This window comes from Hylobates moloch, unplaced genomic scaffold (genome assembly GCF_009828535.3).
Source record: "Hylobates moloch isolate HMO894 unplaced genomic scaffold, HMol_V3 SCAFFOLD_15, whole genome shotgun sequence".
In the NCBI taxonomy this organism is placed as follows: domain Eukaryota; kingdom Metazoa; phylum Chordata; class Mammalia; order Primates; family Hylobatidae; genus Hylobates; species Hylobates moloch.
In genome coordinates this window covers 30,450,736-30,478,055 of record NW_026652290.1, presented here as the reverse complement: position 1 = coordinate 30,478,055, position 27,320 = coordinate 30,450,736, and the positions used below count along the sequence as shown (strand labels likewise).

At 42.8% G+C, this 27,320-nt stretch overlaps 1 protein-coding gene across 2 annotated transcripts in view; it reads right to left on the bottom strand.

The window, feature by feature from the left end:
• ACOXL (acyl-CoA oxidase like) overlaps nucleotides 1-27,320 on the bottom strand; it is a 362,177-nt gene that overhangs the window by 285,383 nt on the left and 49,474 nt on the right. The window lies entirely within an intron of this gene.

Sequence of the window (27,320 nt, the reverse complement as noted above, 5' to 3'; positions counted from 1 at the left end):
TGTAGCTGATTCCAAGGTTGGCATTAGGAGAACACGCCCACACAAGGTGGGACCCTGGGAGTTGGTCGCCCCTCTATCTCCTACCCTAGGAGCACCAAGTGGAGCCCAGGCAGACCACCTGGGCCAGAGTCTCCCTATGGGGATCATCACAGCCTTCACACTGATCCCATAAGCTCAAGGCGGGCAAGCCTCAGCTCTGAGGTCAGCAGATAAACTGAGCCTGAAATTCACGTGTGACATCAAGATATGGTGCACGCAATTGCTGGGCACAGCAACAAGTGGAGGTTGAGGTGAAGCTGTGATTTCCTCTTTACTCTGCAGGGATGATGAGGAAACCTCTCAGGCATAAGTGGGGGTCAAATCATATGGCAGGGGCGCTGGCTAGTTCACAGAAGGGATTACAAGGGTCAGGCCAACCAGCCAAGTTCAGCTGCATCAGCAAGTTATTGAAACTGTCAGAGCCTCAATTTTCCCAACTGTAAAATGGGCAAAATTATTACTTTCTCACAGAATTAATGTAAGGATGAAGCAATTTTTATATATTTGTGTGTTTGTATCTCTGTGTGTGTATGTGTGTGCCTACTGTGTGACAGATAGGAAAAATTCTGTAAATAATAACTACCACTACTAGCACTATATACAGGCAATATTCCATTTGTCGAAATGTTAGTACATTCCAAAATTTAATTTTTCAATGAGTTTTGGGAACTTTGAAAATATTTCATCATACAACAAGTGATGACCAGGTCAAACATGCCTGTGTAAGTTTCACTAGCCCATTCGTACCTATGGCAAGACTAGTTTAAGAAGGCTCACAACAGTTAAGAACCTAAGCATTGGCCAGGCGCGGTGGCTCGCGCCTGTAATCCCAGCACTTTGGGAGACTGAGGCAGGTGGATCATGAGGTCAGGAGATCAAGGCCAGCCTGGCCAAGAGGGTGAAACCCCATTTCTACTAAAATACAAAAAATTAGCCAGGTGCGGTGGTGAGCACCTGTAATCCCAGCTATGCAGGGATTCTCCTGAGGCAGGAGAATCGATTGAACCTGGGGAGGTGGAGCTTGCAGTGAGCCGAGATTGCGCCATCGCACTCCAGCCTGGGTGACAGAGTGAGACTCCATCAAAACAAAAAACAAAAAACAAAAAAAAACCTAACCATCATCTGAATATCATTTCTGTAGCCAAAGTCTGAGTTGCACCTTAAGCTTAAGATCCCCAAACATCACTTATGGTTCCCTTGATGTTGGTCCAAATAGGATTGCGTGGGGAGGTAACATTCATGGTGCTGTCCCAGGTGGTGCAAGATGATAGGAGGGTCCCCAGGCTGTGGGAGGGTGAAAGGGGAGGGAGAGCTATGAGAAGAGAAATGGTTGAAATTAAAAAGTCCAATGCCACTGCCCAGCTCAACGTCCTGCAGAATCCCCCAGATACTGTTTGAATAGCTTGGCTCCAGAATAATTCAGCCATGCATATCACTGCAGGCATCCAAAGTACGGGACCAATGAGGGCAAGCCATCAGCAATCAGAGGCTTATGTTTGCAAAAAGAACAGCTAAAAGTGAAGGTATGAAATATATAAAATCAGGTTGACTGCACATCACAATCACCTGAATTTTTCAATTCTCTATCTCAACTAGGAGTAAGTTTTCTTTGAAACTTAAGCAAACAGAAGAGGAAGATGCCTCAGAGACAATCAAGAATTTGAAGAACAAGGAAGAAATTACTTTGGGAAAGAAAGAAAAGTAGACACTGTAGACAGAAGGTCAGGATGAGCAATTTACAGATTTCACATGCTGGATAACTTTACATTTCCTGGGATTAAAACGTTCTGGCTTACAGTGAGGCTAATTATAAGATAATTTTACTGACTGAATATTTTGATAAGCTTTGGAGTACAGTTTAATTGGTGGCTTTTCCACAGTTGAAAGATAAGCCCTTGCTGGAGTAGGGAGAGGAAATGGGGTGGGAGGGACAAGAAGAAAAAAATTAAAAACACAGAAAAAGTTGTTCATGACAGCTGTGCTGGCTAAAGGGGGCTGGGAGATGAATCTTTCACAAAGGTGAATTTCAATGAAGGGTTTTTATGAGTCTTTTCCTGGCTTCTGAATAAAATATGTTTTATTGTCATTCTTAAAAGGACAACTTGTTAAGAAAGAAGGTGTGAATCAAGGAAACTCCAGTGGACAGGGATGGCTCAAACCAAACGACAGAGCAGCCAGGGCTCCTGGCAGGCCTCTGCACCAACAGGACCTGTAAGGGCACACAACAACTGGGGAGGGCGGAAAGCCTCCGTGCTATGCGGGAACCCACTTCCAGGGTGGATGGGAACAGGATATTTCACAGTCATTCTGGAAACATGGCTGAAATGTCACACAGAATGCACTGGGTCCAATGAGGAAGGCCTGAACAGAGGCTGGAACAGTGCAGAAAAGTTCTTGTGGGTCTTCCCTTGAAACCCCAGGTGGGAACAGACCAATGAGGCAAATGAGCTGTGTAAGAAGCTTCCATATGTATGCCTGCTCTTCCTCATTCCTACAGAGAAAGCAGGGGAGGTAGAAGAGTCTCTGGGGTTTCTGTACCATAGCAAATGCCAGGTAGAGGCAACTGTGTGATCTGCTGAGAGATGAGATGCTTTTCCTCCTAGGCCTTAGGAACCTCCATCATCTAGTCAGGCCTTTCCAAAGCCCCTCACCCTGCTCTGATGCATCAACAATTTAGAAACGCTTTAAGCAAGTCTCACCACTGCCTGTGTGTGCACACACACACGTACACTGCACACACATGTATGCACACTAGTGCACATATGCACATTCACACATGTGCACACATGCAGGCACACACATATACACTCGTCCACATTCAGACATGCACATGCACACATGCAGTCTTTTAGTGCTTGCGTGCACGTTTATTCACATGTGCATACATGTATGCATATGCAAGCACACATACACGCACACACATTGTACCACCACATGTGCACACATGCACACTCATACATATGTGCATACACACACTCATCCACATGCATGGATACACTTTGGCATTCAGAGAGGCTCATGGAGCCCCTCAGACAAAAGGAGGCCTCAGACAATTGACCCCTTTGTTGCTGGTCTCAGCAGGGACCCAGAAGAGAGAGGGGAGGGAGGCCCGTGGGTTGGCCCCTGACCCTGGCCCAGCCAGGCTGAGGTCCTGGGACATAGAAGTCAGCGGGCTTTTGTGCTGCCCTCCTTGGGGAACACCCCCCTGCCCCAGGACATACTGTAAGTATTGCCAGAACACGCTAAACAAACTCCATTCTGAGTACTTCATTTTAGATTTACACAATTTGTTAGTATCAAAATTAAATCACATTTTAATGGCAAGGAAAGAGTAATTCAACATTTCAAAATTTTTCCTGCCGCTTCAGCTTGAAAATGCTCCTTTTTTGGAACAGCTGACTGAGGCAGCTGTTTTGCATCAAGTTGGAGGGGTTTCCATATGACCCAGGGAGCTCAGACAACAGGCAGACCTTCTTGCATTAAAGGGTAATCTGAGAATAATTTGCCATAAAACACCCAGAAGTACGCCAGCTGTAGCCAGATACGCCCTATAAAGCACCACGTAGACTTCATGGATCTTGTAAAATAATAATAATAATTTTTAAAAACACATTTTTTAAACACATTATAACTTTTTTAAAAGAAAGGAATGGTTTACACTATCTTAGAAGGCAGCAAAGAGATTCCCTTACATGTTCACGATTGCTACTAAGCGCCACTTCCCAAATGCCCATTTGACCAAGGGTCCCTGTATCCCTATGTCACTGGGAATCCGATCTTTTGCAGGTACCCTGGACCTCATGCTGAAGATGTGCTCTCTCACACATGTCTGCCAACAGCAGGTGAAAAGGAGAGACCAGGAAGCACCAGCTCCAGTCTCCCAGCTCCAAGTCCAAGTCCAGAACTTTCTAGGCCTGGGACAGTGGCACACTCCAGGGCCCCTGTCCCATGCTAGAGGGGCCATGACCTAGGAGCCAGGTCTTTTCACAGAGGAGGCCACCAACCCACCAGCAGCCTGATGCCAGCACTCCCAATTCTTCAAGGAAAGCTGGATAATGGGGTTTTTTATTATGAAAATTTCCACGTTTTAAACTAATTTGAATATTTTTCAAATACGATTCAAGCCAAACAAAACATGTCAACAGGATTTGGCGAGGGGGCCGCCTGCCTGCAACCTGCCTTGCACCCTGCCTGGCACCCTGCCTGCTGCCAAGCTTATACCCATGTCTGCAGATCTGAATCTATGCGTAGGCGACAAATCTGGAAAGAGCCTGCCTATTTCTTCCAAGGCTTCCCTCCCTTTCCCATACTTGTGGGAAGCTTTTTCTTTACTTTTCCTTTTTTCATTTCAAAGGTCTAAAGAATTGTACATCACAAAATAAACACTAAAAGAAATTGGTATTTGTTTTTCTTCTGTATGGTTTTACTGTTCCTATCCCCTTTTCACAGAAAATATGGAAAAAGAAATGTGAAGGGAAGAGGCATGACACGGGCAGAATACCATGCAAACAGGGCCATGGCACCCACAGAATACCACTCAGACAGGGCCACAGCACCCACAGAATACCACTCAAACAGGGCCATGGCATGCACAGAATACCACTCAAACAGGGCCACAGCACCCACAGAATACCACTCAGAAAGGGTCATGGCACACACAGAATACCAGACAGGGCCACGAGACCCACAGAATACCACTCAAACAGGGCCATGGCAAGCACGGAATACCACTCAAACAGGGCCACAGCAAGCACAGAATACCATTCAAACAGGGCCTCAGCACCCACAGAATACCACTCAAACAAGGCCACAGCACCCACAGAATACCACTCAAACAGGGCCATGAGATGAGATGCTGGCAGCAGGGACATGAGGACTGAAAGTGATCCACAGGACAGATTCTGTAACCGCTTCCCAGGTCTCCTTCTAGCACTGCTCTCTCATGATAACAAGCAAGACCAGCACACTATCCCCAATAGCCCCTTCCAGGGCTGGTCATCCCCAGGCATCATCCCAGATCTTACTGATTCCATAGGGCTGACTCTCAAACCCTATCACACCCACCACAGCTCAGTGGGTCTCTGCCACGGATGTCTTCCTAGAACTTTCTTAGGTACTTGCTACTTCTGCTGATAAGCTAATGATGCTTAGAGATGCTGGTGGAAGTAACAGTGAGCTTTGTGGCCAAACCCCCGACCTTTCCAGGCTGTTTCTTCATTATGAAATGAGGATAATGTTACCTACTCCACAGGGTTGTTTTAGGCAGATTAACTTTGACCTCAAAAACAAGGACCAGCAGTATCAGTCTCCCCTGGGAACTTGTGAGAAATGCAAATTCTCAGGCCCAAACCCAGACATACTGAGTCATAAACTTGGGCATTTCAGCTGGTTCTACAAGAGTCAAGTTTGAGAGGCACTGAATGAGATGACGTACAGAAAGAACTGAGCAGCCTGCGTGGTACTGACAAAGCTTTTATTAGCTGCCAGATAATGACGACGCAGCCCAAAGTGAAGCCTTTCACATTTTATGTCCTCTTAATGTCATTTCAATGTTCTATACTCAGCTTCAGGCACCATGATGATCACCACGAGTTCAGGCCCACTAGCAGGTCTGGAGGAGATGAGGCCTCCTGGTGCTCACGGGAGACCAGCAGGGAGAGGTGTCTGCACTCTGCTTAGATGCACGGTGCTGTTGACAAGTAAGGATGCAGCCAGCTTCCTCAAGACCAAGGGCGAGCCTTGGAGCCTCACCAGGCTGCAGCACCCTCCCCTTTCTGTGTTCCTCTCTGTCATTCCACCAAAAGAGGAAAAATACAACAAGACAGGGAAGAGGAGGAAAAGCAGAAACGTATTTTCACTATGGAGTTTACTTTATGATGTTACCCTTTCTTGATCCCTTGGAATTAAACTAAAAAAAAAAAAACAAAACAAAAAAAAAACAAAAAAAAAAAACCTAAAGAAATTAAAGAAAAAGCCACACTTAAGTTAAAAAAAAAAATAAGAAGAAAGAGATAAATATAATATGTAGACTCTTTCCAGATTTGCTGGAAACCCAGTAATTCATATTTGAAATGTTCAAAAGCTAATGTAAAAGACAAGTTGTTAAATCAATGGAAATCAACATAGAACTAACATTAAAACCTAGGCAGTGGTTGTTTAACCTAAGGAAACAGGTTGTTTTTAAGTCTTTAGGCCCCAAATGACTGAAAATCTAGACCCATTATGCTGCTATTCCTCACTGCTCCCCACAAAGGGCCTGACCCAGGCACTACCTTTTGAACTCAAAGTTACAACCCTGCTTGAAAAGCATGGAGATCACTTCATAAGGACTTGCTTTGTCTCTCATTTACCTAGACTTGAAAAGTTGTTGAGTCTTGAGTTGCCATCTCTGCAGCAACGTCACCTTGGGTCCCTTCTGCTGGGTGTTTTTCAGGGATGGAGTCCCATAAGCTGGGGGCTTTGGTGGTCACAGAACCCTCTGCTCTCAACCTCCTCTCCAGAGATGGAACTCAAACCAGGAGACAGCAGGCAGGAAGCTCTCGAGCAAGAACTTGGCAATGGTTATGGGCTTTAGGAACACTGGCTGTCACTTTTGTCATTTCTATTAAGTGACCATCATCTGTCACAGTGAACTGGGACTATGGCAGGACAGGGCTGCTTACTTGTGTGTGTGTGCCCCACACCCAGGGCTGCTAACCAAGACTCTGGAACCGGAAGAACCGGAACTGGAGTTCCTCTCTGCTGTTTACAGCTTGTCAACGAATACATTTTTCTTACAAAAGAATTATGCACTCTAGTTCCTTTGCGTCTCTTGATAATGAAGGGTTGGCTAACAGATAATAATGAATAAACCACACACTGTGTTTTCCTAGAAAGCTGAAGTCTCTTAAAAGAAATTATCATGACAATGGCTGTGGATTCTGTGCATCCCTTACATCCCAGAACACCTCACACCCTGGAACATTCAGTGGTAAATAATCACTTAAGTGATTCTTATTACGTGGCAAATACCACTATTGATTATTAAATCAGAGGAGAATCAGCCAGAAGAGGAGGAAGAGGACAAAGAGAAGAAAAGGAACCATGAAAGGACTAAGGGTGAAAAAAATGTGACATCTGCAAACATGGTCAGTAACAAAAACGTTAGGGTATGTCCAAGGTGGATTTGAGGACATTAAATATAGGAAAGTGCAAGGACACTGATGGGCTGTCACAGCAGCTCAGAGACCTCATCTCAGCTTGTGGACCCCTCTCACCCCCGGGCTCTGTCACAGTCAAGAGTCAAAACCCAAGACATCGCTTTTCAATGTAAGACCACAGAGAGTTGGGCTGGGCGCGGTGGCTCACGCTTGTAATCCCAGCACTTTGGGAGGCCGAAGGCAGGCGGATCACGAGGTCAGGAGATCGAGACCACAGTGAAACCCCGTCTCTACTAAAAATACAAAAAATTAGCCGGGAGTGGTGGCGGGCGCCTGTAGTCCCAGCTACTCGGAGAGGCTGAGGCAGGAGAATGGCGTGAACCCGGGAGGCGGAGCTTGCAGTGAGCCGAGATTGCACCACTGCACTCCAGCCTGGGCGACAGAGCGAGACTCTGTCTCAAAAAAAAAAAAAAAGACCACGGAGAGTTTTAAGGTATTCAAAGAAAGACAGGAAAACACTTTTTCTCCTTAGCTTTCAGCTACCTTTTCCTCAATCGAATTCTTACCCTCCAAAAATTCACAAAACAAGTAAAAAAAAATCCTCCACCCAAGCATATGAGGCAGTCCATGAAATACAACAGCAACTGCTGAAAAGAATGCAAGAGATCTGTTGCAGGGAAAATAAACAGTTTTTTTAAATTAAGCTATTTATTTTGAGATAATTGTAGATTCGCATGCAGGTCTAAGAAATTATACAAAGAAATCATACAGAGAGATCCCAGGTACCCTTTATCCAGTATCTCACAATGGTAACAGCTCACAAACTTAGCACAATATCACAACCAGGATACTCCCCTGATAGAGTCAAGCCACAGAACATCTCCATCCCCGAAAGCATCCCTCATGGCGACCATGTGTAGCCACACCTACTTTCCTCCCTCCCCAGCCCACTCCTTAGCTCCTGGCAGCCACTAATCTGTTCTCCGTTTCCATAATTTTGTCATTTCAGGAGTGTTATGTAAATGTAATCGTGCAGGATGTAACCTTTAGGATTGGACTTTCTTAGAATAATTCTCTAGAGATTCATCGAGGTTGCAGTGTGTATCAATAGTTTATTCCTTCATATTGCTGAGTAGTGTTCCATGGTACAGACGCACCACAGTTTGTTTAACCTTTCACCTGTTGAAGGATATCTGGGTTATTTCCAGTTGAGTTATGAGTTATGAATAAAGTTGGTATAAACATTCGTTTTCAGGTATTTGTGGAAAAAAAATATATTTTCATTTCTCTGGGAAAACACCCAGGAGTACAACTGCTCAGTTATACGGCAGTTGCCTATGTAGTTTTATAAGAAACTGCTAACCTGTTTTCCAAAGTCTTGACAATCTCACCAGAAATGTACCAGTGATGCTGTTTTTCTACATCCTCACCAGCATTTGGAGTTATCACTTTATAAATTTGAGCTATTCTGATAGGTATGTAGTGATATCTCACAAACCCAATTATATTTTAATTTGTGTTCATTGCTAATATTTGGAAATGCAATAGCAGCATAATTTACATTTCCCTAATAGCTAGTGATGTTAAACATCTTTTCATGCACTTATTTGCCATCTGTATGTCTTTTTCAGATAAATATCTCTTTATCTCTTTTACCCATTTTATAATTGGATTGCTCAGCTTTTACTGTTGAGTTTTGAGAGCTCTTTACATATTCTACATACTAGTCCTTTGTCAGATATGTGATGTGTAAATATTTTCTCCCAGTCTGTACTTGTCATTTCATCCTTGTAAAAAGGTATTCACAGAGGGAAAGAGTATTTTGATGAAGTCCAACTTACTAGTTTGTTCTTTAAAGGATCATGCCTTAGTGATATGTCTAAGAATTCTTTGTCTAGCCCTATACCTCAAAGAGTTTCTCCTTTTTAGTGAGACAGAGTCTTGCTCTGTCACCCAGGGTGAGTCCAGTGGCATGATCATGACTCACTGAAGCCTCAAACTCCTCCCAAGTAGCTGGGACTACAGGTGTGTGCCATCTCACCTGGATGATTTTATTTATTTATTTATTTATTTATCTATCTATCTATCTATCTATCTATTTATTTATTTAGATAGAAGGTCTCACTATGTTGCTCAGGCTGGTTTCTATTTTTTTTTTCTAAAAGTTTTATGGTTTTAAATTTTACATTTAAGCCTGTGACCCCTTTTGAGTCATTTTTATATAGGGTGTAAGACTTGTATAAGGCTTGTCTTTTCATGTATGGATGTTCAATTACTCCAGCACCATTTGTGGAAAAGGCCATCTTTCCTCCATTGAATCACTCTTCTACCTTTGTAAAGAATCAATTGGGCTATTGGTTTGGGTCTATTTCTGGGATGCCTAATCTGCTCCACTGATCTATTTGTAGATCTTTCTGCCAGTACCACACAGTCTTGATTTCTGTAGCTATATAATATCTTGAAATTGGGTAGACTGAATCTACCTACTTTATTCTTCTTTTTCAGAATTGTTTATCTATTCTTTTGCCCTCCCATATAAATTTCAGAATAACCCTGGATATATTTACATAAAACCTTGCTGGGATTTTGATAGGAATTACATTAAATCTGAGGAGAATTGGCATCTTTATCATGTGGAGTCTTCCAATGTATAAACATGGTACATTGTCTCCAATTCTTTGAATATTCTTTTGTTTCTTTCATCATCATATAATTTTCAGCATGCAAATTCTATACATGTTTTGCTAGAGTTCATTATATGTATTTTTTGAGCAATTATATTTTTAATTTGTGTTCATTGCTAATATTTGGAAATGCAATTAATTCTTGTATGTTTATCTACAACCTTCTGAAACTCAATTATTAGTTCTAGGAGGTATGTGTGTGGAGGTGTAGGTTCCTTGGGCTTTCTATGTAAGAAGTCATGTAATCTGCAAATAGGGTCAGTTTTATGTCTTTTTTCTGATCTTTACGCCCCTTATTTCCTTTCCTTGCCTTATTTCCCTGGCTAGTACCCCCAGCACTGTGCTGATTAAGAATGATGAGAGCAGACATCCTTGCCTTGTTCCCAATTGTAGGGGGAAAGTATTCCATATTTCATCTTTAAATATAATGTTACCTGTAGGTTTTTTGTAGACGTTCCTTATGAAGTTGAGGAAATTCCCTTCTATTCCTATTTATCTGAGCATTTTAATTATGAATTGGTGCTGAATTTTGTCAAATATTGTTGAAAAACACTTATCCTTTTTATAGCTATTTCTTATCTTCTTCTCTACCTAGTTTTTACCAATAAAAATTTATACAAGGCCAGGCGCGGTAGCTCACGCCTGTAATCCCAGCACTTTGGGAGGCTGAGGCGGGCGGATCACAAGGTCAGGAGATCGAGACCATCCTGGCTAACACAGTGAAACCCCTCTCAAATAAAAATACAAAAAATTAGCTGTGTGTGGTGGCGGGTGCCTGTAGTCCCAGCTACTTGGGAGGCTGAGGCAGGAGAATGGCGTGAGCCTGGCAGGCGGAGCTTGCAGTGAGCCGAGATTGCACCACTGCACTCCAGCCTGGGGCACAAAGCGAGATTCTGTCTCAAAAAAAAAAAAAAAAAAAAAAAAATTTATACAAAACAAACCCAAAAAACCTGAGCCTTCTAATAGGAATATAGAACACAAGCTAAGATGAAGTTTTCTGTGAAGTATGATCACAGCTGTTTAAAAAAAAAAAGAATGCAGTAGATTTATTGTGGAAAGAGACATGTATTTTTAAGCAAAGAAAGAAAGAGAGGGAGGGAGGGAGGAAGGAACTGCAGACACAATGTAGATGTGTACAATATGTGCTGAGTCAATACCTGATGTTAGGTAATTATTTATATAATTATATGGAGAAAAGTCTGAATACCAAATTGTTGCACAGGAGAAGATAAGGTGGAAAAAGACTTTCACTCATTAATATTTTATTCTCTTCTCTAATGTTTGATGTGCTTTAAGATAAGCTGATACTAGTGAATAATTATTTTAAAAAACTACTAAAGAAAAAATATGGAGGAAATCTTATATTGCAAAATGCTATGAACCACAATTTGACTTTTTGTGTACCCAAACACAATCTTTCTCTTAAGATGCTGTCTTTACCAGCCTGAAACATGAGTGCTTTGTCAGGGACGTATTAAAACACCAGCCACCTCCACTCATATTCACACTGAATGAAAAGGGCAAACACTCAAAAGCGGGGCTCAAGAAAGCAGTGAAAGAACAAGGAAGCTGTAAATAATTATCTCACTCCCACTCCAAACACAGGCTCACAATGGCTCCATTTCATGGTTTGATTCTTTAGGTCAGTTTAATCTAAAAGTGGTTACTTCAGATTTGACGGGAGGGAACTGAATTTGTCTAATGTGATGGATGTGATAGAGGCAAAAACAGATAATGTACACACACACTCAGCAGGGGAAATAAGGACGCCTCCCTCCTTCTTCCCCTGCCTAAGACCAGGCTCCTGGCAGGGCACAACTAGACAAGAGTCCCACAGAAGTGTGGTCACTGTGACACAGAGAAGAAACAGCCACCGTAAAAAGACACTGGAGCAAAAGCACCCTCAATAGTTTACAGACACTGCTCTGACCTGGTGCTACCTGGCACTACATTGGTGATAGTACATCCTGAGCTTTCTGAATATTTCTAAGACAATTCTCCAAGGAGCTCTCTCTTCCTCAGAAGAGAAAGAACCAACTTCCCAAGGAGTAACCCAGTCAAGTGACAGAGCTAAGGGAAGATCAGCATGCCCCACGGCTATCAGTGAGGCAGGAGACCAGTGCTGACCGCCACCTGGACCCAATGAACTCACCACCTGAAATTACACTATCATGCACTGGTACTCCAAACTGGAATGGGGATGAGGTGTGAACTGTTCAGCAGATAGAAAACTACAAAGGACTCAAAAGGAAAAGTCACAAAACAACGAAATATAACAAGTATCAAACATACAGGAAAATACTCAACCTCATCCAAAACCCCCAAAATGGACATTTAAATAGCAAGATAGGCCGGGCATGGTGGCTCACGCCTATAATCCCAGCACTTTGGGAGGCCAAGGCAGGCGGATCAACTGAGGTCGGGAGCTCGAGACCAGACTGACCAACATGGAGAAACCCTATCTCTACTAAAAATACAAAATTAGTTGGACGTGGTGGTGCGTGCCTGTAATCCCAGCTACTCGGGAGGCTGAGGCAGGAGAATCGCTTGAATCTGGAAGGCGGAGGTTGTGGTGAGCCAAGATCGTGCCATGGCACTATAGCTGGGCAACAAGAACAAAACTCCATCTCAAAAAAAATAGCAAGATAGTACAAGTGGGTGATTCCCCAGAGCTCCCCAAAGAAACATCCTTAATTCCACCCCCCAGCCCACCATTGAATAGCCATGTGATCTTGGGCAAATGACTCAATCTCTCTGTGCTTCAGTTTCCCAGGTCTAACTTGGGGATTACAATTGCTCCTTACTTGCAGGCTTGTTGAGAAGGCTGATGAGATGACGTATGCAAAGTGCTCAGCACAAGGATAGTACAATGCTCACACTCTGTGTCTCTTAGTCATTGTTGATATTTACAGGAATTCAATCTAGAAAAAACAGCCTGGCGATCGTCAACACCAGCAAGTGAGAAGAGTGCAGACTATTGTTGGCGTTACAAATCAGCACAGCTCTTTCGAAAGACAATTTGAAACATGCATTAAAGAGTCACGACGGTATTGACACCCTTAGGTTGTCCCTAAGGAAATAATCTAAAGGAAAGGAAAATCCGAATATGCACATTAGAACCCTGTGTATAAAAGTAAAAACTGAAATAATGTAAATATTTACTAATAATAGGAGAATAGGCTGAGCATAGTGACTCATGCCTGTAATCCCAGCACATGGAGAAGCCGAGGCAGGTGGATTGCTTGAGCTCAGGAATTTGAGACCAGCCTGGGCAACATAGTAAGACCCTGTCTCTTCAAAAAACACAAAAATTAGTCAGGTGCAATGGCATGTGCCTGTAGTCCAAGCTACTTGGGAGGCTAAGGAAGGAGAATCACTTGAACCTAGGAGGTGGAGGTTACAGTGAGCTGAGATCATGCCACTGCACTCCAGCCTGGGCGACAGAGCAAGATCCTGTCTCAAATAATAATAATAATAATAGGAGAATAATAAGTCAATAATAAGACTTTTAACTCAATATTTTGTTGCCATTAAAAATTGCAGTTAAGAAGATTATTTAGCAATATGAGAAAGATGCTTGGGATTTAATGTGGGAAAGCCAGAACAGAAGCAATCAGCATTTCTGCACGGAGGTGATAGCCACATCAAAAGTAAAACATGTGACTCCCCTTCCCCTCCTCTCCTCCCCTCATCCTCACTCCATGCCCAACCACCTTCCTTTCTAGGGTAAGCTGATGTCTCCAGCTAAGCCGCTCTGCCCCTCTCCACTAACCCAACGGACACCACCCTGAGAGTGTTGCCTTCTCTCTCACAGGAAGTTCAGCAAGAGCTTCTTAAGGAGATGCCTTCCTCCAGCCGAGAACTCAGAGCTGATCTCACTGAATCCCACTGGAAACGCTCTGGGACTCTCAGTGCTCAGTGGCCACATAATGAAGCCAAGACTCTAGGGCCACCTCACCTGCCCCTTTCAGCCACCTCACCTCCTCACTGCTATCCAGCGCACCACATCAGACCCAGGCCCCAAATGCAGTGCACTGTTCCACGGCCCGCCACATGCCAGCTCACTTACCTGCCGTGCCCTTCTACCTTTATTCACCTTTCAAACTCCTCTTCATCCTAGAAACCACCCCTAGATGTCATCATGACCCGGGAGAGTCCATGCCCCACCCTGGCTTTTATCCGTCCCTCTTCTGGCTACTCCTGCAGGGCATACGTGGGTGTCAGTGCCTGTGTATAGATCCTTTTCCACCATCCTGCAAACTTTTGAAGGCTGTGTGTTCATCTTCCATCCAGTGCCAGAACCACAGCAGGAGCTCAGAGAGGGTTAGTTAAAATTAGCAGGTTTGTATTTCTTTCACTTCTTTTCTTTAATGTGGTTATGCAGTTGTCTGTGCACATTAAGCTGCATGAAGTCTGTATTTGTCCCCTGGGCTCGGGCAGCCAACAGAACAGCCATCGCCAAAGCCCATGTTCTGGTGCCACCACACCACATCTCACCATGGAGAGTAAGCCCATCTGAACAGAGCACCCAACTGTGGGAAATGCTTTCCAACCAGCTGAGAAGAGACTAGGATCTTTTGGTGTACAGGTGAACTGTACACCAAAAATACTATACACCAAAACTGTACACCAGATGAAATGTACACCAAAAATCCTAACTGCTCCTTAAAACAAAAAAAAAGGAAAAAAAAAAGCCAAGAGAGAATATAGCAAAATAACATCTCCAAATCTCAGAAGGATGTCTGGATGTCTTCTAACTTTAACCTGACATGTTTTTAACATCAATATGGCCATTGCATTGCTATGAATCAATGGCCACCAACAATAAAGTGTGCTTCTCTGTGTGTGGAAACTGGACATTTAATGCATCTGAAATAAAAGGTTCAGATTAGAATCTGGGTCAGGCAGGAGGTCTGGGCAATAACACACCTATGGGTGGCAACCACTGGACACTTTCTATATGTCAAACATGGTGCCAAGTGCTGCACCTAAGCCCATCAACTCTGAGAAGGAAGCATGACTCTTCCCATTTTGTGGATGGAGTGACAGGGGTTCAGAGAACATGCTATCTTGCCTAAGGTCACACAGCTAGAAGGTGACTGAATACCTGGGGACATTTGGGATTGGCATCTTGCAGGCCTTGAGTACAATACTAAATATTGGGAACTTTCAACCCCAGAGACAACAGGGAGATGCTGAAGGTGTGTGAACAAGGAGCACTCAGTGATGATTCTGAAAAGTTATTTGCAAAAGAGGAATTGTAGGAGAGGGCAGCAAAAAGATAAAGCTTTCCTTTAATGTGCTATATTTTTATCCAAAGTGGCCTTTCATTATTTGCTGATAGAAAATTAATTTGGAAACAGGCAATTAAATGAAAATTAAATTAAAGCCACTGAAATTTGATGGGGGTTGTTGGGGCTGTCACTGTCCTTTTGTATCAGACTGGCCTAGCTCCTCTCAGCTGATCACTCTGGTGCAATCACCAAGACTTCTGAATACTCACATCCCTCATTATCTTTCTCTCCTCCACACCTTCCTGCTGCTGATATGCTCAGAAACATGGTCCAGGACTCTAGTCAACCAGAAGGACAAAGAAACCATGCTATTCCCAAATAAATAAATATTTTTCAGGATTCCAAGAAAAATCTCCACTGTGGCTGGGAGCCTAAGACATTTATCCACTAAGGCCTCAAAGCATTGCATGGGGTACAAGGACATTTGATGCAGCCTGTCTCTAAAACAAAAAACCTAGCAAACAGCATAAATGCTCACCAGGAGAGGTCTGCTTATAGTGGACTACTATGTACTATTAAAAAAATTAAGGATATTGAAATCCCCTATGTGATTTGTGGGAAAAAATTAAGGACGTTGTCTATATGCTAATTTGGAAAAAATCTCCAAGAAATAGTGTTTAGTGAAAAAAGCCAGAGGACGTCCACTTCTGGTGTGGCAGTGTGAGCCCCCTCCCGACCAACCCTCCCATGAATAAAAATGATCAAGTCAGGGCAAAATAAGAAAAATGACTACTGAGGAGTCTGGAGAGTAGAACCAAGCAGATAGATTATAGAGGGGAGTCCAAATTTGAAGTAGAGAGTGGCACAGGTTAGCTTTCCTGTTTTTTAATCGTTATTTCCTGATTTTTGCCCTGAAAGCAGGACACAGTTGAAAACTAGTACAGTATAAGTGGCTAAAACTCTGTGAAAAAATCTGTTGTCTTTCTGTTTGAAGGAAACAGGAAGATTGAGCAAAGGCAACCATGGTCACTGGAGTGTGAGGAGGAATCAAAGAGAAGAAAGGTTAGAAGAAGTAGATCCCCTAATTCTGTGCATGAACTCTGGATGAATCTCAGGCTGACCACTAAATTAGCATGCATGGGACAAACTCAAAGCAATGTAGCAATCAGTAAATGCCTACCCAAAGATGATCCAGATGTTGGAATTATTAGATAAGGGCTTTAAAGCACATATTATTGCCATACTCCATAAGGTCAAGGAAAATATGCATTATTTAACGAAAATATAGGGAATCTCAGCAGAGAAATGGAAGATAAAAATAAGAAATAAGCAAAAATTTTAGAATGAAAAAACACAGTATCTGAAAATAAAAGTTCACTGAATAAGCATAACAGCAAAATAGAAATGAAAAAGGAAAAATTCAGTGAGCTTGAAAAGACATTAATATAAATTACCCAAAAGAGAGAGAAAAAGAGACTTAAAAATGAACACCAAAGAAGATATAAATGAAAAGATATTCTATATCGATGAATTAGAGGATTCGGGGTTGTTAAGGTGTCACTTTTTGGGACCCTAACACAATCCAAATCAAGTTCCCACCAAGTTATTTTCTAGATATTGGCAAACTGATTTTAAAATTTATTTAAAAATGTGAAAGACCTGGCCGGGCGCGGTGGCTCACGCTTGTAATCCCAGCACTTTGGGAGGCCGAGGCGGGCGGATCACGAGGTCAAGAGATCGAGACCACGGTGAAACCCTGTCTCTACTAAAAATACAAAAAATTAGCCGGGCGTGGTGGCGGGCGCCTGTAGTCCCAGCTACTCAGAGAGGCTGAGGCAGGAGAATGGCGTGAACCCGGGAGGCGGAGCTTGCAGTGAGCCGAGATTGCGCCACTGCACTCCAGCCTGGGCGACAGAGCGAGACTCCGTCTCAAAAAAAAAAAAAAAATGTGAAAGACCTAGAAAAGCCAAAACAATATTGAAGTAGAACAAAGTTGAAGGATTCACATTAGATTATTTCAAGACGACAGTAATCAAGACAGCAAGGCATTGGAGAAAGAATAGACACCTAAGTCAATGAAACAGAAGAGAGAACTCAGAAATATCCCCACATAAATATAGTCAACTGAGTTGACTATATTTATTTATTTTTTTTTATTATTATACTTTAGGTTTTAGGGTACATGTGCACAACGTGCAGGTTTGTTACATATGTATCCATGTGCCATGTTGGTGTGCTGCACCCATTAACTCGTCATTTATGTGCCCTCCCCCACCCCAGTCCGTGTGATTTCCCTTCCTGTGTCCATGATTCTCTTTTCAATTCCGCCTATGAGTATTTTGTCCTTGCGATAGTTTACTGAGAATGATGTTTTCCAGTTTCATCCATGTCCCTACAAAGGACATGAACTCATCATTTTTTATGGCTGCATAGTATTCCATGGTGTATATGTGCCACATTTTCTTAATCCAGTCTATCATTGTTGGACATTTGGGTTGGTTCCAACTCTTTGCTATTGCGAATAGTGCCGCAATAAACATACGTGTGCATGTGTCTTTATAGCAGCATGATTTATAGTCCTTTGGGTATATACCCAGTAATGGGATGGCTGGGTCAAATGGTATTTCTAGTTCTAGATCCCTGAGGAATCACCACACTGACTTCCACAATGGTTGAACTAGTTTACAGTCCCACCAACAGTGTAAAAGGGTTCCTATTTCTCCACATCCTCTCCAGCACCTGTTGTTTCCTGACTTTTTAATGATGGCCATTCTAACTGGTGTGAGATGGTATCTCACTGTGGTTTTGATTTGCATTTCTCTGATGGCCAGTGATGATGAGCATTTTTTCATGTGTTTTTTGGCTGCATAATGTCTTCTTTTGAGAAGTGTCTGTTCATGTCCTTCGCCCACTTTTTGAGGGGGTTATTTGTTTTTTTCTTGTAAATTTGTTTGAGTTTATTGTAGCTTCTGGATATTAGCCCTTTGTCAGATGAGTAGGTTGCAAAAATTTTCTCCCATTCTGTAGGTTGCCTGTTCACTCTGATGGTAGTTTCTTTTGCTGTGCAGAAGCTCTTTAGTTTAATTAGATCCCATTTGTTAATTTTGGCTTTTGTTGCCATTGCTTTTGGTGTTTTAGACATGAAGTCCTTGCCCATGCCTATGTCCTGAATGGGATTGCCTAGGTTTTCTTATAGGATTTTAATGGTTTTAGGTCTAACATTTAAGTATTTAATCCATCTTGAATTAATTTTTGTATAAGGTGTAAGGAAGGGATCCAGTTTCAGCTTTCTACACATGGCTAGCCAGTTTTCCCAGCACCATTTATTAAACAGGGAATCCTTTCCCTATTTCTTGTTTTTGTCAGGTTTGTCAAAGATCAGATAGTTGTAGATATGCAGCATCATTTCTGAGGGCTCTGTTCTGTTCCATTGATCTATGTCTCTGTTGTGGTACCAGTACCATGCTGTTTTGGTTACTGTAGCCTTGTAGTATAGTTTGAAGTCAGGTAGCGTGATGCCTCCAGTTTTGTTCTTTTGGCTTAGGATTGACTTGGCGATGTGGGCTCTTTTTTGGTTCCATATGAACTTTAAAGTAGTTTTTTCCAATTCTGTGAAGAAAGTCATTGGTAGCTTGATGGGGATGGCATTGAATCTATAAATTACCTTGGGCAGTATGGCCATTTTCACGATATTGATTCTTCCAACCCATGAGCATGCAATGTTCTTCCATTTGTTTGTACCCTCTTTTATTTCATTGAGCAGTGGTTTGTAGTTCTCCTTGAGGAGGTCCTTCACATCCCTTGTAAGTTGGATTCCTAGGTATTTTATTCTCTTTGAAGCAATTGTGAATGGGAGTTCACTCATGATTTGGCTCTCTGTTTGTCTGTTATTGGTGTACAAGAATGCTTGTGATTTTTGTACATTGATTTTGTATCCTGAGACTTTGCTGAAGTTGCCTATCAGCTTAAGGAGATTTTGGGCTGAGACAATGGGGTTTTCTAGATATACAATCATGTCAACTGCAAACAGGGACAATTTGACTTCCTCTTTTCCTAATTGAATACCCTTTATTTCCTTCTCCTGCCTGATTGCTCTGGCCAGAACTTCCAGCACTATGTTGAATAGGAGTGGTGAGAGAGGGCATCCCTGTCTTGTGCCAGTTTTCAAAGGGAATGCTTCCAGTTTTTGCCCATTCAGTATGATATTGGCTGTGGGTTTGTCATAGATAGCTCTTATTATTTTGAGATACGTCCCATCAATACCAAATTTATTGAGAGTTTTTAGCATGAAGGGTTGTTGAATTTTGTGAAAGGCCTTTTCTGCATCTATTGAGATAATCATGTGGTTTTTGTCTTTGGTTCTGTTTATATGCTGGATGACATTTATTGATTTGCGTATGTTGAACCAGACTTGCATCCCAGGGATGAAGCCCACTTGATCATGCTGGATAAGCTTTTTGATGTGCTGCTGGATTCGGTTTTCCAGTATTTTATTGAGGATTTTTGCATCAATGTTCATCAAGGATATAGGTCTGAAATTCTCTTTTTTGGTTATGTCTCTGCCAGGCTTTGGTATCAGGATGATGCTGGCTTCATAAAATGTGTTAGGGAGGATTCCCTCTTTTTCTATTGATGGGAATAGTTTCAGAAGGAATGGTACCAGTTCCTCCTTGTACCTCTGGTAGAATTCGGCTGTGAATCCATCAGGTCCTGGACTCTTTTTGGTTGATAAGCTATTGATTATTGCCACAATTTCAGAGCCTGTTATTGGTCTATTCAGAGATTCAACTTCTTCCTGGTTTAGTCTTGGGAGGGTGTATTTGTCGAGGAATTTATCCATTTCTTCTAGATTTTCTAGTTTATTTGCATAGAGGTGTTTGTAGTATTCTCTGATGGTAGACTGTATTTCTGTGGGATCGGTGGTGATATCCCCTTTTTCATTTTTTATTGCATCTATTGGATTCTTCTCTCTTTTCTTCTTTATTAGTCTTGCTAGCGGTCTATCAATTTTGTTGATCTTTTCAAAAAACCAGCTCCTAGATTCATTAATTTTTGAAGGGTTTTTGTGTCTCTATTTCCTTCAGTTCTGCTCTGATTTTAGATATTTCTAGCCTTCTGCTAGCTTTTGAATGTGTTTGCTCTTGCTTTTCTAGTTCTTTTAATTGTGATGTTAGGGTGTCAATTTTGGATCTTTCCTTCTTTCTCTTGTGGGCATTTAGTGCTATAAATTTCCCTCTACACACTGCTTTGAATGTGTCCCAGAGATTCTGGTATGTTGTGGCTTTGTTCTCGTTGGTTTCAAAGAACATCTTTATTTCTACCTTCATTTCATTATGTACCCAATAGTCAGTCAGGAGCAGGTTGTTCAGTTTCCATGTAGTTGAGCGGTTTTGAGTGAGTTTCTTAATCCTGAGTTCTAGTTTGATTGCACTGTGGTCTGAGAGACAGTTTGTTATAATTTCTGTTCTTTTACATTTGCTGAGGAGAGCTTTACTTCCAACTATGTGGTCAGTTTTAGAGTAGGTGTGGTGTCGTGCTGAAAAAAATGTATATTCTGTTGATTTGGGGTGGAGAGTTCTGTAGATGTCTATTAGGTCCACTTTGTGCAGAGCTGAGTTCAATTCCTGGATATCCTTGTTAACTTTCTGTCTCGTTGATCTGTCTAATGTTGCAGTGGGGTGTTAAAATCTCCCATTATTATTGTGTGGGAGTTTAAGTCCCTTTGTAGGTCACTCAGGACTTGCTTTATGAATCTGGGTGCTCCTGTGTTAGGTGCATATATATTTAGGATAGTTAGCTCTTCTTGTTGAATTGATCACTTTACCATTATGTAATGGCCTTCTTTGTCTCTTTTGATCTTTGTTGGTTTAAAATCTATTTTATCAGAGACTAGGATTGCAACCCTTGCCTTTTTTTGTTTTCCATTTGCTTGATAGATCTTCCTCCATCCCTTTATTTTGAGTCTATGTGTGTCTCTGCACGTGAGATGGGTTTCCTGAATACAGCACACTGATGAGTCCTGACTCCTTATCCAGTTTGCCAGTCTGTGTCTTTTAATTGGAGCATTTAGCCCATTTACATTTAAAGTTAATATTGTTATGTGTGAATCTGATCCTGTCATTATGATGTTAGTTGGTTATTTTGCTCGTTAGTTGATGCAGTTTCTTCCTAGCCTCGATGGTCTTTACAATTTGGCATGTTTTTGCAGGGGCTGGTACCGGTTGTTCCTTTCCATGTTTAGTGCTTCCTTCAGGAGCTCTTTTAGGGCCAGCCTGGTGGTGACAAAATCACTCAGCGTTTGCTTGTCTGTAAAGTATTTTATTTCTCCTTCACTTATGAAGCTTAGTTTGGCTGGATATGAAATTCTGGGTTGAAAATTTTTTTCTTTAAGAATGTTGAATATCGGCCCCCACTCTCTTCTGGCTTGTAGAGTTTCTGCCGAGAGATCAGCTGTTAGTCTGATGGGCTTCCCTTTGTGGGTAACCTGACCTTTCTCTCTGGCTGCCCTTAACATTTTTTCCTTCATTTCAACTTTGGTGAATCTGACAATTATGGGTCTTGGAGTTGCTCTTCTCGAGGAGTATCTTTGCGGCGTTCTCTGTATTTCCTGAATCTGAATGTTGGCCTGCCTTGCTAGATTGGGGAAGTTCTTCTGGATAATATCTTGCAGTGTTTTCCAACTTGGTTCCATTCTCCTTGTCATTTTCAGGTACACCAATCAGACATAGATTTGGTCTTTTCACATAGTCCCAAATTTCTTGGAGGCTTTGTTTGTTTCTTTTTATTCTTTTTTCTCTAAACTTCCCTTCTCGATTCATTTCATTCATTTCATCTTCCATCAGCGATACCCTTTCTTCCAGTTGATTGCATTGGCTACTGAGGCTTCTGCAATCTTCGCGTAGTTCTCGATACTTGGCTTTCACCTCCATCAGCTCCTTTAAGCCCTTCTCTCCATTGGTTATTCTAGTTATCCATTCGTCTAATTTTTTTTCAAAGTTTTTAACTTCTTTGCTATTGTTTTGAATTTCCTCCCGTAGCTCAGAGTAGTTTGATCGTCTGAAGCCTTCTTCTCTCAATTCGTCAAAGTCATTCTCTGTCCAGCTTTGTTCCGTTGCTGGTGAGGAACTGCGTTCCTTTGGAGGAGGAGAGGTGCTCTGCTTTTTAGAGTTTCCAGTTTTTCTGCTCTGTTTTTTCCCCATCTTTGTGGTTTTATCTACTTTTGGTCTTTGATGATGGTGATGTACAGATGGGTTTTTGGTGTGGATGTCCTTTCTGTTTGCTAGTTTTCCTTCTACCAGACAGGACCCTCAGCTGCAGGTCTGTTGGAGTTTGCTAGAGGTCCACTCCAGACCCTGTTTGGCTGGGTGTCAGCAGTGGTGGCTGCAGAACAGCGGATTTTCGTGAGACTACAAATTCAGCTGTCTGATAGTTCCTCTGGAAGTTTTGTCTCAGAGGAGTACCTGGCCGAGTGAGGTGTCAGTCTGTCCCTACTGGGGGGTGCCTCCCAGTTAGGCTGCTCGGGGGTCAGGGACCCACTTTAGGAGGCAGTCTGTCCGTTCTCAGATCTCCAGATGCATGCTGGGAGAACCATTACTCTCTTCAAAGCTGTCAGTCAGACAGGGACATTTAAGTCTGCAGAGGGGGTGGTGAAGCTACTCTCTATGATACTTTAATGGGAGATACACAAAACTACACATTTGTCAAAACCCGCAGAGCTTTATAGCACAGAGAGTAAAATCTAATGTATGTAATTTTAAAAAACATTTAAACATGGAGGGTCTCTCAGAATGGAATGTAGACTGTGATAAAAGAACATAACTGTATGACATATGTATGAAACAACCTCACTGAAAGGAGTAAGAAATAAAGGTGCTGAACTAAGTAACTCTGGAGCCGAATGTAGTAAGACTAAAGGCAAAGTGAACTGTACATCAGCACTGTACTCTAGATGATAAAGTTGTTTGCATGGAATGTAAGTTAAAAATACAGAAACCGGCATACATGAATGCTGGAACTGAATAATTAAGTAAATATATGGCAGATGGTGGCAACCATGTTTCTCACTGTTGGAGTAGGCTACAGACAAGCAAGGAGAAAGGTTAGAAGACCCTACTGTAAAGGGATCAGAGTTGAGATATGAGTGTGAACTCATGTTTAGCTTAACATAGATACAAATGAATACATATTTATAGATATGTTATATACACAGGTTGCTTTACATACATATATTTCCTTGGTTTATCAACTGGAAAGGCCTAGAAGTAACAACATCCCAGCCATGAAGGAAACACCTAGCACCCAAATCTTGGTTTCTCAAAACATTCTTTAATAAAAGGAACCAGGGAAAGGGTTGACCCTAGGGCCTAGGGCAGACAAAATAGAAGATGAGCCTGGGGCATCTTGGCATGTATACATGCACATACACACATGCACACACACACACACACACACACACACTCACATGCACGCACACACACACAATGATAGAAGAATGTTAAAGGGTAACAGAGCCAATTGAAAGAGCTTCCAAAAGCCAAAGCTGAAACAATTTGAGCAACAAAACAAAGTTGTATTAGATTATAACCCAAAGTATAAATTAAATATCCATGAGTACATACTCACATAAAGACGTAATTGGATAAATAAGTAAATGAGGGAGAAAAGACAAATTTCCCATGCAAAAGAATTCCAAATAATTTCTGCAGATACTCCACCCTCGAGGAGGTGGAACATAACTCCCCACATCTTAAGTGTGGGCTGATCATATGAAAAGGGGGAAAAAGAGTAACTTTAGAGTACAGAAACTTGACAAGTTCGACTTTGGACACTTTAAGTCAGCAACTACTTGACCTGGGACAGGTGAAGAGATGGACAGGGCACCCGCTGGGCCCCAAAGGTCTCAGTGACGGTCCCTCTTAGTTTCAAAGGTGTCAAATTCTGAGCCACACCCAGAGAAGGGTTCTCCCTCCACCCAGGTGGGAGGCAGCTCTGGGCCCCACTGCATATGGGGGTCCAGCTCTTCTTTGGAGCCCAGACCAGCCTGTTTGGGGCTGCCTCTTCAAGACTTCAACCTGATCTGCTGGCACCTTCATTAATGAATAGAAACTAGCAGAAATAGGTTAAAAAAAAGAGAGAGAGAAAGTATTTTGAATGGCTCCTCAAAAGAGAGCTTATCCTTGTAAATCTTTCGCTTATACCCCTTCAACATCCAGGCAAGAATGACATCAAACTGAGGCAGGGCAGGGCCTCCCCTGCCACGTGACCATGGAACCAGGGGCTTTGACAGCCCAGTTTTAGTGGGTTGTGCTTGAGGTCAAAGTTTGGGTAGAACTTATGAGGTACAACAGCCGTTCTTGCCATAGAGTTTTCCATACAGATGCCTCATATTTGCTGGGACAGGAGATCCAAAGGTGAATCATACATGTTATTCACTGCAAGGTCCAAACCACACTCTAGGTATCCAACAATAGCAGGAGGGAGGACATATTCCCAACCACAGTCTCCTTCCCTACACCTTCTCCCACCCTCACCTTCTGAGCTTTTTTGATTAGAGTTTTCCCAGAAAACTTCACTGCCACATCCTGTCCTTCTGCAACCCAACTGGTGAATTTCCAAATCTGGACCAATCCAACCATTCGAATTTCCTACCTCTGTCCCCCGGTACAAACCACATCTTCACCTTGCCTGGCACTGCCACAAATACAAATTAGAACAAGGTACGCCACTCAAGACCAGGGGTACGACAGTTTCCAACAGCCTTCTTCTTCTGGCCTCTCTCCTCCTCAGTCTATAACTCTCAGTGGCTATGGAGATTGAGCCTCTTCTTCCTAAGTGTCCAGCCCCACCCCCACTCCCTCTCCTCAGACCTTGACCCTATCTCTGCATTCCTCAGAGAACAGAAGTCATCTGCTGGGGCACCCTCAACTTTCTCGCACCTGCTTGAAAATTCCTCTGTATCTCCTCCTCTCTTCAGACTTTCTGTCCCTCTTGTCTGTGAGGAAAAAATATTTGCTTTGGTTTCAGGGTCATCCTCCACCTAAGTTTAATGTCACACCCTATGTGCCACCTGTGACCTTCCCTTCAGTTAACTTCCTCTCCCTAGCAGCATCGGTCTCTCCCTCTCACTTCCTCTTTCCCATCTGGGCTCAGACGTGCTTCTGTTGTTCCTCCCACTAAAACACTAGTCCTGAACCCCACAGCACTCAAACTCCTGTCCCACATAACCTCCCTCATTACAGCACCAGGCACAGGCTATGGTCCCACATGGACCTGGATTCAGATCTCAGATCTGCCTCCTACCCACACAGAAGTCTACGGAGAGGCCCCTGAGTGTCAGGCACGGTGCAAGGGACTTTACTTACAATGGTATCAAGCTCGCAGAATCCCATCAGCATCCTCAGGAGACAGGGATGTTGTGTTTAGTTCAGAGAACAAGAAGCTGGGCCCTGGAGAGGTTAAGTAATTTGTACAAGTTCACATAGCCAAGTGGGGCAGAGGTGGAGCCAGGGAGAGCTGGCTTATATCAAACTGAAGCCCACATTCTATCCTCCACTGTCTCCTAGATGCCTAATGCTCTTTCCCTCAGCCCCTTTTCTAGAGAATATCAGTGTTATTGGCTACCTTGTGAAGCTTCTATAAGAATTAAAGAAAATGATGTGCACAAGTCCAGCACTCAACAAATGAGGATTGTTCAAAAAATGGGGGTGATTTCCATAGGATTACCAACCATGCATTCCATCTTGAAATTCTCTCCACTTCCATGAAGCTATAATCTCCTAGTTGTCCTCCTGCCTCTCTGACCCACCTCTTGCATTCCCCATAATCCTCTTGGGCTCATCCTTTAAGTGTAGGCTTTGTCCAGAGTCCCTCATAGCTCCCTGTTCCTGCACAATGTCACCTTCTCCCCCAACTTTGGTCAGTGCCTCCCAGAGCCTCCACCCTGCCTGACACCTCAGCAAACCGGTGCTTCCTTCCCTAAACCTGTTCCTCCTCTGCGTTCTCCATGTTTAACCAAGGTGCTCCTGAACCATGAGTAAATCTCATTGCTTCTTCCTTAGAACCCTCCAGTAGCCCCCTATTGCCAACAGAATAAACTCCAGAATCTTTAGCAAGGCAACAAAATCCATTCATTATCTGGTCCAAACCACCTTCCCAGCTGCTTCCAACTGCGCCAATCTATTGGACAGTTGCTATTATGCCTCTCCTCCCCAAAGTCTCTTTCCCAGCTAAACACCCGCACATGCTCCAGCAATTCTTAGCATGGCATCATGTCAAAACCCTTGACTGTCCTGGAGATCATCTCCAGGCTGGCTTCATTTGCCTGGGTGTCTCTTTTAAAATGAAGCCCAGAAACAGACAGTACCTTAGGTGCTGAATAGAACTATGCCCTCCAGTGTTCGAAAATTACACTTCTCAGAATGCAGCCTGTCCTCTTTGTGCCTGCCCAACATGCGAATTCTAGCTTCAGCATCACAGCCAGGTCAGCTTTGGCTGATCACAAGCTTCCGTGTGCTCCCAGCGTGCTGACATCAGCACAGAATCATTTCAGGTTTACGCTCTGCTTTTCCAATAGGACGGAAAACTCCTCAAGGGAAGGAATTTCTATGTTCCATCCTCCAACGCTCACATGTCTTTAGTCCAGCTGGAGTAAATAAACCAGAGGATTTGTAAGGTCATATGTAAAAATGGGGTCATGTCACACTTAACCTAAATCTCCCCCATCCCCTGTCTTTTTTTAAATTCCACTTTAAAAGGTGAGCATAGGCAAAGAGTGTATATATATATATATATATATATGTATTTGAGATGGAGTCTCACTCTCACTCTGTCACTCTGTCACCCAGGCTGGACTGCAGCGGCATGATCTCGGCTCACTGCAACCTCCGCCTCCCGGGTTCAAGTGATTCTCCTGCCTCAGCCTCCTGAGTAGCTGGGACTACAGGTGCATGCCATACCACACCCAGCTAATTTTTGTATCGTATTGACCAGACTGGTCTTGAACTCCTGACCTCAGGTAACCTACCCGCCTCGACTTCCCAAAGTGCTGGGATTACAGACATGACCCAGTGCACCCAGCCAAGTATACTTTGTGTAGTAAGCATCTCTAGTGATTTGATGCTCAGAATTATCCTGCAACATTAACAAACATATCCTCTAAATTAAGGAGGTATTTCATGGCAGTAAAAGATATCATTTAGCTGATGGGATCAGTCCTTTAAAAAAAA